At 42.1% G+C, this 16,688-nt stretch overlaps 1 long non-coding RNA gene across 1 annotated transcript; it reads left to right on the top strand.

The window, feature by feature from the left end:
* The first annotated feature begins 284 nt into the window (after positions 1–284).
* On the top strand, positions 285–14,387 carry LOC119726173. The gene is made up of 3 exons (XR_005270792.1): positions 285–332; positions 11,082–11,164; positions 14,103–14,387. It is a non-coding gene; the product is annotated as an uncharacterized LOC119726173 (long non-coding RNA).
* Positions 14,388–16,688: the final 2,301 nt, after the last annotated feature.

Below are 16,688 nucleotides of genomic sequence, written 5' to 3'. Positions count from 1 at the left end.
ACATAACAGCATCACTGTATTAACAGATGATAAGTGGACAAACTTTATAATATTGTCGAATGATTGAAAACGCTGTCGAATTATTGTAAACGATGGGTCCGAGTTGGTCATGCATGGGTCCGAGTTGGTAGTGGGTCCGAGTTGGTTGTAGGTCCGAGTTGGTAGTGGGTCCGAGTTGGTAGTTGGTCCGAGTTGGTTGTCGAGTGGTTTGGGTCCGAGTTGGATCGAACCCCCCCCCCCGGCCCCTGACTCGGTGACGTCACGGCATAGTCAGGGAACCAGACTGCGTGCAACAATGGCGACTTCGGTAGCTTCAGCGCATTCGGCAGGAGGTTTGTCTTTTTATTAAATCGAAATAATTCATGATATTGGTGTATATTATTTGATTTTATTATATCAATGCATAGTAAAACCTCTTTCAAGTCTTATATCATGAAGGTTCTGTAAATAAGGCAAGAAAAAGGCCAGAAGAGAGACGATAGATGTGTGTCCATCGTCCCTAGGAAAGGATTATCGTACTAGTGCCACGTAGTCGTAGTCGTACCAACCTCGTCCCCAGGGTGTCGAGCAGTACGCGCCAACCACTACCTGCTCTCTCACGCTGGTAAGTGGTATTGGATCATTTGCATGTGCAAGATTTTTGAACACGTATGCAAATTAGGAGTAGTCTGGTGCCTGCCTGTGCGTTACATTTGCGTTTGTTTTTGAATGCGGTGTCTGGGGTAAAAACAGAATCAATTCGTCGCAGCGCGAGCATGGCGTGAGTTACGAAAACATGATTTTATTTTAATTAAACTGTTACGATCTTAACGAGACAACATGCAGTATCACATTTCATATTATTGTAGTAGCTGGAAAGCCACATATCAAGGGTCGACTCGTCGGCAGGCCTCGCCGTTGTTTTATTCAACAGATGACATGACAAATGACAAGCTTCAGATCTATCTCTTATCTAGCTTTATGATCCCGAAGAAGACAAGACTTCTTTCAGTAGAAGTAAAAACCCTGAAAAATTACAATACGTGAGGTGGCAATTAAGTTTCTAACAAAGTAATCGGTCTGATTTATAAATATTATTAAATAATAAATTATACAGATAAACCTACCCCAGTGCCTTTGGCTTCCGTTATTTAAGGATACACAAAACAGCACAGCTCACAGCTTGGAGAGAAAGCCCTCGAACTGGTCTACACGTCGCAGACTAGGTATGTCTGGCCAAAAGAAAAGTTATCGTCTTGCACTTCAATAATAGTACGCCAAAACAGCGTTATCTCCCTGCATCTGCAGCATGCACTGGCTTTTGTGCGCTGTGTCATATAGGCCCCAATGTATACATTTGCCACGCAATGTATACATTTGCATCCAAAAAGTATGGCGTGCCTAAGCACGGGGTGACAAAATACGTTTTGATGATTTTCAAATTATTATGAATCGCCACAATTTCCCTGCTTTAAGGATCAGTCGCCCTCGAACGATCCATAAGTCCAAAAAAAAAATCATTTTTTCTTTTTTTTCCGGAGTGGTTTTGTACTAAATAAGTCAAAAAGGGTAACTACATATTACTCTTTATATATAATCCTCTTGCATGCATACACACATTTAAAGTATGACTAAAATATGTGAATCTCCCACAACATTCCTGCTTTTGGAATTCCTATTCCAAATTTTACCGAACACAAACTGGTTCCATTTCAGTAACTTTTAAACTACACGTGCAAACAAAGTGACTGAGTGCTTTTTCAAGACTCAATATAGTGTTTGTCTGATGATCTCTGCCTGTTTCTGAATGGCATGTTCATTCCAGTTTGTACGCGTATTATTCAGCAGTTGATCTAGCGGAACAACCGGATCTGGGCCGAACATTAGCGTAAAAGGCGGGTACTCCGTTACGCTGTGCGGAGTGGTGTTATAGATATGTACTAGATGGGGCAGAAAATCTGGGCAATTATGACGAATTTTACCATCAAGTGATCTGATAAGGCCACAAAGCGTGCGATTGAACCTTTCGGTTTGCCCGTTGCCTTGCGGGTGGTAAGCAGTGGTTCTCGTTTTCTTTATGCCATATAAATTGCACAGCTCTCTGATCAAATGGCTCTCGAAATTTTTGCCTTGATCTGAATGAATTTGGGCTGGAGTGCCATAATGTGAGGACCACTGATCCCGCAAGACACGAGCTACTGTAGGCGCTGTTTGATCCCTACATGGAATTGCTAGGGAGAATTTAGTGTAGGCATCAGTAAGTACGAGAACATTTTCAATCTTCCCCTTAACGACATCAAGTTTGACAAAATCGATAGCAAGGCGTTCAAGAGGTTGAAACGCCAGCAAATGCCGCATTGGCGAACGAATTGTTGGCGTTGGCACTTTCGTCAACGTACAACGAAAACACGTCTGAACGTGATTTCGGACACAATTCGTCATTCCCGGCCAATAACAGCGCTGCTGAAGAAACGCCAATGTTCTGTTTATGCCTTGGTGGCCCCAATGGTCGTGGGCTGCTTCCAAAACTAACTTACGGAGTTTTTGCGGAACAAGGAGTTGGAAAACAGTCCCTCTTGCAGGGTCAACAGTTTCCCTATACAACACGCCATTGTGTTCTGTTATTCGTGGCCATTCTTTTAACCAACCACGCACTTCGGAAGTGAGTTTAACATCATCCATATTTTGGCAAGGCTTGCATTTTTTTTATACCAACTGTCCCACACAACTCGTAAAGACTGATATTCTTTCTGAAGGGAGGCAAGCTCCTCATGTGAGAACGAGGGGAGCACCGCAGGGGCAGAACCGGCGGTCTCCTGTGATGTGTCTTCTGTCTTTTGGGTATGCGTTTCGGACGCATTCTGAGCTGACACATCAATGGGTACTTGTGAACCCTCGCAGGTGAGTCCATAATTTTGTAGTTCAACGCAGGTTACTGAGGCGACATGAAGATAGCGGCTTAGGGCGTCAGCACACTTATTTGTCTTCCCGGATCTATATTTTATCTCAAGATCGAAAGGTGCTAATTGGGCTATCCATCTCTGCTCAGTAGCACCAAGTTTTGCCGTTTGTAGGTGAGACAGAGGGTTATGGTCAGTCCACACGATTGTGTGGTGACCAAGCAGGTAGTCGCGAAATTTTTCTGACACTGCCCATTTCAAGGCGAGTAATTCCAGCTTGAAACTGGATAAATCGGCATAATTTCTCTCTGCTCCGCGTAGACTTCGACTCGCGTACGCGACTGAGTGAAGTTCCCACTGTCATCAGCCTGACAGAGACACGCGCCTAAACCCTTAGCAGAAGCATCCGTCTCAAGTACAAAGTCGCGATCAAAGCACGGATATGCCAAGACAGGGGCCGTGCACAGTACGTCTTTCAAAACATTGAAAGCTACGTCGGCCTCTTCTGTCCAAACGAATGGGGCTGTGGCCTTCCCTGCTTTTGATTGTGCTTTACCGGTGAGCGCGTGTAATGGCTCTGCAATTTTGGCGAAGTCGCGCACGAAACGCATGTAGTACGAGGCTAACCCAAGGAAGGAACGCAGTTGATTTGCAGTTGTTGGGGTAGGCCAAGACCTCACTCGTTCGGTTTTATCAGGATATACTGACACTCCGTTAGAGTCTACGACATGACCCAAATGAACCACGGAATCTCTGAATAACTGACACTTTGACCCGTTTAGTTTGAAATCGTATTGTTTAAAACGACTGAAAACTTTGTCAAGTCTCTCAATGTGGCTGTCAAATGTGGCAGAGTAGACTAACAGGTCATCTAGATAGAGAATCAGCTCCGACAGGTTCAGATCTCCGAAAATGTGTTCCATTATTCTCTGAAACGTACTTGAGCTGTTGATGAGACCCTGGGGAAGACGTAAAAATTCATAGAGTCCCCAAGGTACCCTAAACGCGGTCTTATCAATATAATCTTCTTCCATGGCTACTTGGAAGTAGCCATGGGCCATATCTAAAGAAGAAAATACTTTAGCGCCACCAAGAGCCTCTAGGGTTTCGTCTATCCTCGGCAATGGAAATGAATCTTTGGCTGTCTTCGCGTTTAAGCAACTGAAGTCAATACATAATCTGAGTTGGCCACTTTTCTTACGCACAAGAACGATGGGACTCGCGTAAGGACTAGATGGTCGACGTATTATGCCCCTATCGAGAAGATCCTGAAGCAGGGTCTTCACTTCTCCAACCTTAGAAGGTAATATTCTCCGATAAGGGAGGTTCACTGGAGTATCATCGCTCAGCCGTATTTTGTGAGGGATGATGTCACAATAACCCAAATCAAAGGGCCCGGCTGAGAAAACATCGATATACTTTTTAATTAATTCCGCTGCCTTAATAGCGTCTTCTGGTGCTAAGTGTTTAAGGGTAAGACCAGGAGACATGACAAAATTGGTGCCGTCTGGAAAAACAAAGGTTTCCCTATTTTCCCTATCTGTCAGTGCATCCTCTTTTAACTCATGCTCATTGCAAGGCAAATTGCTATTATGGAGTCATTCGGTTCGTTTTCTTCGCGAACACTGGCTACAACACGGTGCACTGACACGTGAAGCCCATCCCCATCCTGCTCAAGGAAAATCTGCTCCTCAGTATTAATTGCAGATAAAACTGCTACCTGAGTGAGCGCCGGGATAATCAAGGGCTCTGCACTAGCATTTGCTATATACACGTTAATATTTGCACCGTCAATTTGTCCGTCACCGTCAAGCACCTGACATATGGCCAATGAACCATCTTCGTTACCCGACTTTACTTCTCGGAAACTACCATTGTTAGACAAGCAAAGGGGAATGCTGCTCACTAAAAAAACTCCTTGTTATGCAACGAATTTAAGTCGTGGTCGTCTGAAATACACTTGACACTAGCCACGGTTTGCGGGGGCACAACAACACGTTCACACGTGTACACGTCTGCTGACGTGTACTCTGCGGTATGCAGGTCATCAACCAATACTGCGGTTTGCAACCAACGGAGTGCTAGATCCCAGTCTGGATCTAGCTGAACAGACCCAATTCTCTTCGAATTGGCTGCAATTCGCCTCAAAATGTTACAGCCAAGTATAACGGGGCAATAGTTTTTCTTGGAGACGTTAGCGGATGCTGCCGTCTCTCTAGAAACTAAGAAAGAAGCCTTAAAACTTTGGCCAAAAACTTCTAATGAGGTCTCTATGTAACCTTCTACTGGGATTTCGAGATCATTGGCGCCCATCAGTTTGATGAGCTTGCTCACGGGCTGTAATTTCCCCAAGGTGTTTGCTACATGTTTTTGATAAAACTGGCTTGACAGTAAAGAGACCTCAGCGCCTGTGTCAAGCAAACACTTTGTGGTGACCCCATTCACGATAACAGTTGCAGTAGGGCATTTACCGAGGAGCCTTTTACGAATCTCTGAAGCGGAAAGATTGACACTCCCGGCCAGTGGCTCATCCCTTTCAATAACAGAATTAGAAACAACTGAAATATCGGGTACACAGTCCGTGGGTAAAAATACGGTATGAGCCTCCGTTACACTGCCGTCTGCGACGGAGGATCCACGTTTCCCGAGGTATGGCCTTCTGCGTTCTTGCCAGCATGTTCTACAGGCTTTGTATTTTCGATTCGCTTTCGCTTGTAGCAATTTTCAGCAGTATGCCCCGGCCTGTTGCAGAATGAGCATTTGACCATAGGCTTTTTAGGCCGCTGTGAAGTTAGCAAGTGCTTCACACCATCACAAATGACTTTTATGTCTGCATTCATCGAGGTCTGCTGCGCTACTAATTGCTGTACAGAAGTAACAAACTGTTTTTGGTTCTCTAGAACTTCAGAAAGCGCCTTGCTGTCGGGTACTGCGGCGGCCCTATAAGCAGTTGCAGTTGCAACATCAGAGTCATCAGGCGCCGATTTATTGGGGTGTGACTGTTCCGTGGTAGGAAATAATTCCAACGCAAACTCACGCAGCTCACAAAACAAGATATCGGCCCGGCTATGACAGAGTTTTCGCAATTCTCGCTTGACTGAGATATCCTCCACACCTTTCATGAATTGTTCTTTCAAGGTGCTTTCTCGAAGCTGAGCAAGTGCATTTTTCTCTTGCGCATTTACTGCAGCGGCTTCGATCCGATCATGCAACCGAATTAGTACACGACTGTAATCTGTAAGGCTTTCACCTTGCAACTGCATTCGGCCGTACAGGGTTCTTGTCAAGGATTGAACGGACTCTGGAGAATCGAACCGTGTTTTTTTTCAGCAGCGCGGTAAGCTTATTGAAATCATCCCTTTGTTCGTTAGGGGTACATAGCACTTCTTCCTTGGCAATCCCGCCCAAGTAATCTAAGGCAGTACTCAATTTTCCCCATCTCCAAGTCCAACTTGCCTACAATATGTCCCGATATCGGCCAACCACTCATGTATGGTCTGATCCCCAGCTCTAGTGGGAGGCCCACAAAATTTCACCAGTCGTACTGTGCTGACTCGCTGGTACTTTAAATTCTGAAATGCCCCTGCAAGAGTGTCTGCGAGAGCTTGGTTCGATTGCAATATGGCATCAGCCACATCTGCAGGTAAGGCCATGGTGCAAATATCAAATTGTCAGGACAATACGGTAAGTAAGTGAGGAGATTCAAGTCACACAGAACAGTACAATAATTTAAAAAGACTAACACATGTGTGGCATCTTCATTGTGTACAAAAACATGTACAATTGCCAGTCAATCACTACAGTGTATCATTAATTTTCCATAAATACCGACGTGAATCGTGTAAATAAAATATCAATGGGACCAAAAAACACAAATTACACGACATAATATTCTACATGTAGCTCCAAACCATGTGCCAACTTGCACGACGGGCTGAAATTGAAACTTGAACAAAGCTTAAAGCTTCTTCAAATAATCGCAAGTTTGTTTAAACTCTTAAAACAAATTTTATAATAAACAAATTTTTGATACAGCCCTATAATGATAAGTTCGAACTAAATTTGACACTAGGGGTCTTGTCTGGAAGTGGAAAACGGCATGTCATCCCATCCTCGTCGCCATTCTGTAGTAGCTGGAAAGCCACATATCAAGGGTCGCCTCGTCGGCAGGCCTCGCCGTTGTTTTATTCAACAGATGACATGACAAATGACAAGCTTCAGATCTATCTGTTATCTAGCTTTATTATCCCGAAGAAGACAAGACTTCTTTCAGTAGAATTAAAAACCCTGAAAAATACAATAAGTGAGGTGGCAATTAAGTTTCTAACAAAGTAATCGGTCTGATTTATAAATATTATTAAATAATAAATTATACAGATAAACCTACCCCAGTGCCTTTGGCTTCCGTTATTTAAGGATACACAAAACAGCACAGCTCACAGCTTGGAGAGAAAGCCCTCGAACTGGTCTACACGTCGCAGACTAGGTATGTCTGGCTATGCCAGGCTCAGCCAAAAGAAAAGTTATCGTCTTGCACTTCAATAATAGTACGCCAAAACAGCGTTATCTCCCTGCATCTGCAGCATGCACTGGCTTTTGTGCGCTGTGTCATATAGGCCCCAATGTATACATTTGCCACGCAATGTATACATTTGCATCCAAACCGTATGGCGTGCCTAAGCACGGGGTGACAAAATACGTTTTGATGATTTTCAAATTATTATGAATCGCCACATTAATATTAACAAACTGGAAAGGAAAAGAATATTTTCGAGAAGGCGTGGACGAATGATCGCGAAAACACGTCCTGCACGTTGTGAATAACAACACCAAGTACACGATATAAATCCATTTCTAGCCAATTGCGGTATCGAATCAGGATGCAGGAAGGAAGTTTCCTATACAGGGTTTACTATTGAAACAACGTTTAAAATAAAGTAAGCACTGGGGACGAGGTTGAGTCGGTATTAAACCGATCACTTCTGCACCTTGCCAACTCGGCACCTTGCCGGCACAACAATACAGGGCCACTCCATTCAGGGGTCAGACAAGTCGACCGTTGAGACAACTCGACCGTTGAGACAACTCGACCGTATGTGCGATAAATGGAAAGACAAGTCGACCGTTGTGACAAGTCGCCTTGCATGTTTCGGGGCCTAGTTTTGGGGATAGTACCGGGGATTTTGACGGCGGCTGATCGCCGTTTGGGAGTGATGACACAAAAGTTTGGTTTTTTTGGTAGCATATAACAGAGCTGATATAGCGCAGCATGTTGTCCGTGCACATCGTTCGTTTTTTTCCAGGCCTGTGCGCGCAACCCCGGTCAACGTGGCCGTACTGTACTGTGCATGGTGGCATCGTTTTTGCCGGGCCTGTGCGCCCATTTGCCGGTCAACTTGTCCGTAGGCCTACCATGCACGGTGAGTCGGTGACATCGTTTTAGCCAGCCCTTTGCGCCCACTTATCTCATCCCCAGTCGGTCAACGTGGCCGTACCGTGCACGGTGACATCGTTTGTGCTGGGCCTGTGCGCCCACTTGCCGTACCTGCGTGCTGGGCCGGGCCCGGTCCTCGCGGGCAGGGCGCGCCGGCCCGACGCGACGGCCACCGGATTGGAGCGCCCTCTGTGCATCGAGTATATGCCCGTGCCGCACCCGGGATTGGTTCTGCCATGCAACTTGTCCCGCTCCACGTGTATACATTTCCATTAAGTCAAGCTGTCTCAACGGTCGACTTGTCCCGAGTCGAGTTGTAACAACATTTGCTATTGTGTCTGTGGGCAAAATGCTTCGCGTATTACGCGAACGCTCACCACGGGCTAGCCCCATAGGCCTAAATGTGGCCAATTTACCTCCGTAAACAAAGGCCACACTTCCACATGTCAAAAAACCTGTCGAACTTTGTGATTTTCACATTTAGGCTTAGTTTGTAGGGTTTTTTTGCTTTAGAAGATACTCACGGACACCCTCTTTATAAGCTAATCTAAAAGTGCTGCCTTTTTCAGATGTCTAATTTTTGTGAAATTTTATGTTGAAATTTTTGATACGCAAACGTGTGCAAATGAATCTGGAAATTATGGGGGCAAGATTAAAATATGCGAAGTTCACTAATTTTCCTCTGTATTGACTAACAAGCCCCCAGATAGCAATTTCATGTCATCAAAGTCAATTTGAGCAGTGAGAAAATACAAGCATTTTCTTAGAAAACACTTACAATTTTTCAGTCCACTCTCATAGGGTTTGTACACAGAGTGTTGAGTGAACTTCGTATATGGAAATCTTTCCATTATGGGAATCTTTCCATATCGAGAATCAAAAGTATTTCCTTCGTTATCTTCGAAAGTTAAAAGTGCCAGTAGTGCTTGACGAGAATGTCGCACTTTGCCGCTGACCGATAAAGCGCAGCGTGTTTTCGCGTGGGGCAGACCAGGCTATTGTACGCACAATCACTGGTCAACATGACCATCTGTTAAATCACTTGTGCCGCCGCAGTGTAGCCTGGGTGTGATTGCTAAAGCAGTTTTTTTTCTTCAGATTAGCTCATGTTTGTTGTAATTTGAAATGCACTTTCAAAGAAAATGTGACTTTCCTACCTCTTTTTGCCGTCAGAGACGTGAGACCTGCACGTTGTAGTTCTCCCAGTACGCATGAAAGCCTGACACAATGAAAGCCTGATGCTGATTGGCTGATAGAAAAACCTAGAAAAAGTTTTTGTTATCATCCAATCAGCATCGAGCTTTTAATTCGGGCGATTCACAATGCAGTGCGCCACCAAGAGTTTGCCATGGAGAAATAATTTTTCCTAGTGCATTGTGGGAGATGGTCGACAAATGCGCAATGCGGGACATTTGAAATTGTTAGTTTTTCCGGCCAGAAAGTTCATAAGCATATGATTCAAGTATCTGTTTGCCTTTTTCTTTTTGTTTTATCAATGTGGAGTTTTTTGTAAGGCGGCAGAATGCTTTGCCCCAATCTTTAACAAATTAGCTCAAGTTTCTACTGACACTCGTTCAAATGGGCCATGTTTTGTCGACCATAAACTTGAAAAACGAACTCTCCGTGGCAAACTCTTGGTGGTGCACTGCATTGTGAATCGCCCGAATTGCGTTTAGCTGTTATTGCATCTAGCTTTCAAAGTTGCCATCTTGAGCCTGTTTTCTGGTTGTTGTCGTTGTCTTTTCCCCCATAATTTCCCTCAAAAATCAAAGTCCTGCCCTCTTCACACGAAATTAAACCTGTCAATATTCAAGAAGGTGTCATTACCAGCTGTTCATATGTGTCAAGAAATATCAAAATGTCACTTTTGAGTGTCATTTAGTTAGCTGTATATAGGAACGAAGTCCTAAAGATACGATTACTCCAGCCCACCTATCAGCCATCAGAAAGCGATAACATGTCCTAAAAAGTCAAATTTAGCAGGGAAAATATTGAAGCATTTGATTTACTGAGTAAACCTTAGAATTGTTTTCAGACCAGTATCATACTAGTAGGGTTTGTGCACAGGGTGTCAAGTGATGTCCAGGTATGGAACTCTTTTCCCTACTCCTTTTCTCTAAATTTTGCTTTATGTGTGAATCTTTAGGGTTTAAGTAAGTAACAGGACTAACAAGTTGGCTTGAAATTTCCAGCTTACTAGGCTCATCCTCCCTAGTCCGAAAATTTGAAACTCCCAATAGTGGTGTATGAGAGCCCCAAACTTAAGGCATTCAAAACATGCAATTCAAGAAAATAGATTGTGAAAAATATTGAAGAAAAGTCTCCTTTAAAAATTGACTTGAGTCTTCCAACTGGGTTGGTGAAATACTGAGGACCTTTTTTTGGCCACATCAAAAACTTTGGAGAATTTTGCTGGCTTAAGAGTGAGTGAGTAAAATTGAGCACTCACGGTCGAACACTGGAGCCTCCCCATGTCATGAATCTAAAATGGTTCACAGTGGATTTAAAAAGAATATTTGATAATTGTCAGCAGAAGCTAGAATTAGGAACAGGGATATTTCAAACTTGCAGAAATTTCATTTCCATGGAATTTGGGAAACAATTTTGCTCAAGCAAGGTGCTGCTTGTAAACAATCCAAGTGCACTACATTATTAGGTGGTGTCAACAGTTCCTAGGCATGGGCGTGTAGACATCCAAGACATCCCCCATGATGTCATTGTGAACTACTAAACTAACAAAAAACTTCTGTCTTTTTTGTTTAAACTAGAGGGCCTAGATGCCGAAAAAAAAACAGATTCCAAGTGGAGCTTGAGTTCGTCCAGTGTCTTGCTAATCCACATTATTTGAATTGTAAGTATTCCAGACCATAACATTCAGACTGTTTGACTTTTGATCAACTTGACTGGCAACTTCTTGTCAGGCACAAGTCATAATATGTATCACTACACCTCATAAATGTTCATGATCAAATTGGACCACATCATTGGCCGATTGTGCTGCGCATCCGGGAAGTAAAAATGACACCGCCCAGGTGACATCAGTAGTGAAGCCCGTCTAACCAGGATATTTTCCCCATTTTTGACGGACTCTCGACCAATCAGAAGTCCGGATTTGGCCCCACGTGACCCTCATTAGCATAAAATGAGCAACGGGAATCTACCATTCACCACGGGGGAGTGTGACGGGCGGAGGGGCTTGCGTAAATTTAAATAATAAAGGCGCGTACCATTATTACGGTATCGAATATTATACGTATCACAGCAGTGAAAACAATACGATGTACATAGGGACAAATACATAACATAAACTTACGTATAGTACAGTAAAAAGCCCTATATACATCTGAATTGAAGGGATTTTTCAAGCCGCATATCATACTCGTGCCTGTTTCCACTCTATCATAATAGCCTTTGTACTCGAATGGGGGAATCCAGTGACGTCATAGTGCTGACTCATCGAATGATGACAAACAACCGGACAAGTCCGGTCATGTGCATTGTCCGCGGTGTTTTTAAAATCTCCCCGTATGGAATCGTTGTTTGTGGCCGCATTGCTAAGAGAACGTTAGATACAATCACATGTATATGCCTCGCTGTGCGTCGATGCTGAGCTTGAGATTTAGCGGTACCGAGGAACAATTTTGAGCAGAGTATTGAATTATGAAGAATCTGACCACTGAGTTGACGACTCAGTCATGGGAAGCTGATAAAAGGATTATCGTCACCGTTATATAATCGCTTCAATAACAACCTGCATTGTGAACATATCCAAGCCATGAATGGATTCGGGGGCCATCGCATAATTATGATGTCATTGCACTTATTTGCTGGTCAGTTTAGTGCACGTGGAGCGTTGTACTGTTGATGAGGGATGACGTATGGGGCCAGGTAGTCAACAAATAAAGCAAATAATAAGGAATGGGTATTAAGATAAATAAAAGGAAAACATTTCACACTGATGATTTTCAAGGATTATTTGAGAATTTATTTATCATTATCATGCATATAACTTTATATACGTGCACTAATATTATGCAGTCATCATAAACTGCCCATTTTATAATTTCAGACCTGTTTCTAATAATATTGTCTTTTGTACCTGACATATACCGGTTTACAATACACTGTCTATTTAAAGCCACATCGTATATAGAACCCAGTGGACACAAGTTTAAATCTTCATGCATGGGCATGCTCTTCTTCTAAGCCATAAGGAATTACTGTATAAGAGTGATAAGGGGAGACTATTTCAAATACTATTTTTTTTCCTATAAGACACTGCTAGATTATTTTAAAAAATGAGTAATCTTTTTGAAACTACTAGTCTTTAATCATCACTGTCTTCATCGTTTTCTTCATCCTCATCTTGTTGGAACAATCCGTCAAAAGTGTTACGGTATCTAGAGCAGTGTTTATTTCATGCCCGTAATCAATTTTCGTTCGATATCTTCCACAATTTCTTGATGGGTGCCACTGTCTTTCAGATATAGGTAACTTAACAAAAAATACTTGTATTTGTTGAAAAAGATTCGCTCGACTGCCCACATGGTCTTCCTGTTGGCCTTTTCCTTGGCCTGATCTTTACTCATATCCTCGTTAATGTACTTTTCATATTAAATTTTGTCACTCCACATCTCCTGGGTGGCTTCTATGGACTCTTTCAACCAGTCTCGATATGCGGTGTTGTCTTCCAAATCAGAACTAGACTCGTCTTCATCAGATAATTCGTCATCTTCCACCTCCGTTTCGGATTCCGAATCATCGTCCTCAAGATCTTCGTCTTCATCATACGTAGATTCAGTTTCATAGTTTTCCATATTAGGATCTTCAAATCTACGGCTTTGCCAATCAGGTTCAGAATGATCCTCCTCAACTTCATCTGTTTCAGAATCATCTACAGCATGTACATTTTCTGCATGCCTCTGTAGGTTATATCTCCGTCCGAAGCTTTTGTCACACATGTGACAAGCATAAGGTTTGACTGCAGAAATAACATTCATGTTGCAGTTTTGAAGGTTAAGCTCCGAATGGTAAGAAACGGATAAAAACGTTTAATATAAATAACTACTTATGAGTCACTGCTCATCTGCTCAATTCATTGCTCATTTACTCGTGAGTAACTGCTTTCTGCTCATCTTCTCAATTCATTGCTCATTTACTCGTGAGTCACTGCTCATCTACTCATGAGTCACTGCTCATCTACTCAGTTTCATTGCTCATTTACTCGTGAGTCATTGCTCATCTACTCATGAGTAAAATGAGCAGCGAAATTTTTACTTTGAATTTTTACTTTACTTTGATGTACAGAAAAAAAATGTTCTCACGACAAAAAGTAGTAGCGCGCAGTTCCGACCCGACGCAATCGCGATGTGCCGACGACCGGCACGCGAGCGGGGAAACACGGGACACTCTGCACTGTCATGACTGTGTCGGCCAATGCATTTAAGTTTCTGTGCCCCTCAAAAGCTCCCTTTTATGACTCTTTTCTTATCGGACAAATATGTGGCTTTTATAATGGTTTAATTGTTACTTCTGTCAGCGAACGATGTGTGACTTTTACAGACAATTTCATGATTGTTTATTTATATTCTGTTCACGAAAATGTGAAAAAAATAAACATGTACACATGTACATATTTGTCCTAGTCAGCTAGTACTGTAGTAGGCTTAGCTAGATAGCCTACTTCATTGTTTTACTCATGAAAATAATTGCGAAGTCTTATGTGGTTTATTTTTCTCCGTCATCAAACAATAAATATCTCTATCTTACGTTTCCCCTTCTCTTGATAGATGTCATCAAAGAGCATGTAAACACACTCAGATTCCACTCATGCACGGATAAGAAACACTTTCCTCTCTGGACTCAACTGACCCAACGGCAGGATTTCAAAGTAAAATCATCGACTACAGTCTGCAGCAACCACTTTAAATACGGCCAGCCATATCCTGATGAACTTCACCCATCTTTATTTTTGAGAGGATACGACCTTCCTGAGACACTGAAAAGAGCACCGGTGAAGAGTCGAGCATTGGATCTCACTACACCACTGCCGGCCATCTGAGAAAATCAAAACCTTACTGTACCTTTTCTTAAGTTTTTAGCTGTTTCGGTGTACACACCGAAACAGCTCTTGTTTTCGTTAAGATTTTGGGCTTTTTCGCAAATTTGCGAAAAAGCCTTTGTTTTTGTTCTCATTTTTTTTTTTGGCTTTTCCGCAAAGTTGCGGAAAAGCCTTTCTTCTTGTTCCACTTCAAATGCCATTGACTTTGTGCATGTTTTTCCTCAGTGCCACTTTTGGCATTAATTTTTGCCATATATCATTCAAACTTAGCATAAGCATAGTCCCTATAGCAAAGATGTGTCCCGAAGATTGACGTCATGGTGACGTCATCGACTAATTTATTGTAGATTTTTGAATATTTAATTTTTACCATAGACTTTGTACACAGAAATTAAAAAGAAATTGTCGATTTTCAAAGGGCATTTTCGACTCTTTGCCAGTAATTCATTTACACCAATCTTTGTCCAAGGAAAGACCCTAACTCAAACAACATTGTGTAATGATGACGTCATGATGACGTCATCCGGTGTTTATTAATGGGCAATTAATATATATAAAAATACATAAGAAATCAACCGTATGCGTCCGCAGCATTGTGTTGCCGGCAGGTGGTAGAGTAGGTTGAGGTCTTTATTTCATTTAGTGTGCGTGAAATCACGTGACCCTTGCTTCCTGTCGAAAAAGGCCAAAACCGGAAGTGGCTTATTATTTAAAAGTGGTAATAGATATGAACTTGCTTTTAACGGTGTTAGTCTCTTGGCTGAGCGTATTCTTCAATTCATCTACAGATGACGTCATGCAATCTTTGATCGTCCTCTAGCGACAGGTTGAACATTTTCAAAAATGTATTTTGAATAGATGTCTGTGGCGAAAGTTGCTGGAATCGCCTAAAAATTGGTGTATATGATGATCTTGACCCACTTAAGACGTGTGCAAAGTTTTAGGCGTATGACGTCATCAGACCGGAAGTTCCGTTGAAAAGAACTTTCCTTTTTCAAAAATTGCTAACAAGTCAATCCGTACAGATATAATCTTGAATTTCCTATTAAATGATAGGGTAAACATTTGCCTCAACAGTGCCAAGTTCCCAGCTTGTCAAATTGTTCACACAGTTGACGCGACGTCGGCTAAAAATACCCTTGCGCAAGTTGCGGTAGAGAGCTTTAAAACATGCACAGGACTTCCACGATGTGTATATGACATGCACGTACGTTGTACATATATGTACGCACATACATCGTATGTAAGTCAGCCCGGCCGCATGCAGCGCACGTGTTGCCGAGGTCTAATCCTGTCCACAGTGACCGTTTTAGCCGATTTTCGGCTAACTTTGACAGATTTTATGTTCATGCTTCCTTATAATCTGAAATTCATTGAATGTAATTTTTTTGATTTTTTTTTTGATTTTTGAACTTTCAGCATTGTTTTCCAATGAAATACACTTTAAACTTCAAAATGATTTCCACACAATGAAACCACAGCCTGTGGTTAAACCGAGGTGTGCTTAACTTGAAAATGAGAATCTTTAAAGAACCTGCATTGTGAAATGTAAGGACGCCCTCTTGTGGCTGAATAAATTGTCTGCGTAATACATACATGAAGCTGTACATGCAGATATCACCGCCGTTTTTTTTATTTGCGTCGTGTTTGGCTGGAGGTTTTGGGTCCGAAAACTAGAACAGTGTATTCTCAAACTGAACGAGTCCTTAAACTTAACAATAGAGTAAGACGAACGTTGTTTACGCGGTGCGCAAAACTTACGTGGCTTAAAGTTAGCAGACCAGTAAATAAACTTTTATAGACCCCAATGGTAAATGCTCACACTTCAGAAATTCGGAAAAATACTCACTCTCCAAGTGTTCAAGACACACATCAAATTAAAGCGTATTTCATCATCTTTTATTTTCTTTTCAATTTTTTTGGGGTTAAATGACGAGTTTTAAAAGATGCTATGAAACATCATACACAATTTTTTTTTTTTATGAAACAACGCAGATTATAAAATGGCGATGGACTTTAATGGGTTAAAATGTGATATAACCATATCCTATCTGTGATTAAAAAACACAACACATTTTTATTTGTATAATTTTTTTTATTTGTATGAAAGCATTTTCTTTAATATAAAACAATAGTATTCTACCAAACAAAATAGCAAAAATGTTTCCTCAAAATTCCATAAATTATTGTTCCCTGAAATCCTTGAAAATGTCATGTTTTGCATTGTTTACGATATCCTGCTTGAAACATCCGGTTGATGTGCGCAGAGGGTGAAACGTTTACAGCTGGAATCTCAACCAGCACTGAACACACA

Source organism: Patiria miniata, unplaced genomic scaffold, assembly GCF_015706575.1.
Source record: "Patiria miniata isolate m_02_andy unplaced genomic scaffold, ASM1570657v1 HiC_scaffold_2, whole genome shotgun sequence".
NCBI classification, from domain to species: domain Eukaryota; kingdom Metazoa; phylum Echinodermata; class Asteroidea; order Valvatida; family Asterinidae; genus Patiria; species Patiria miniata.
Note: the sequence above shows the minus strand (reverse complement) of the source record. Positions and strands in the feature narration are given on the sequence as shown.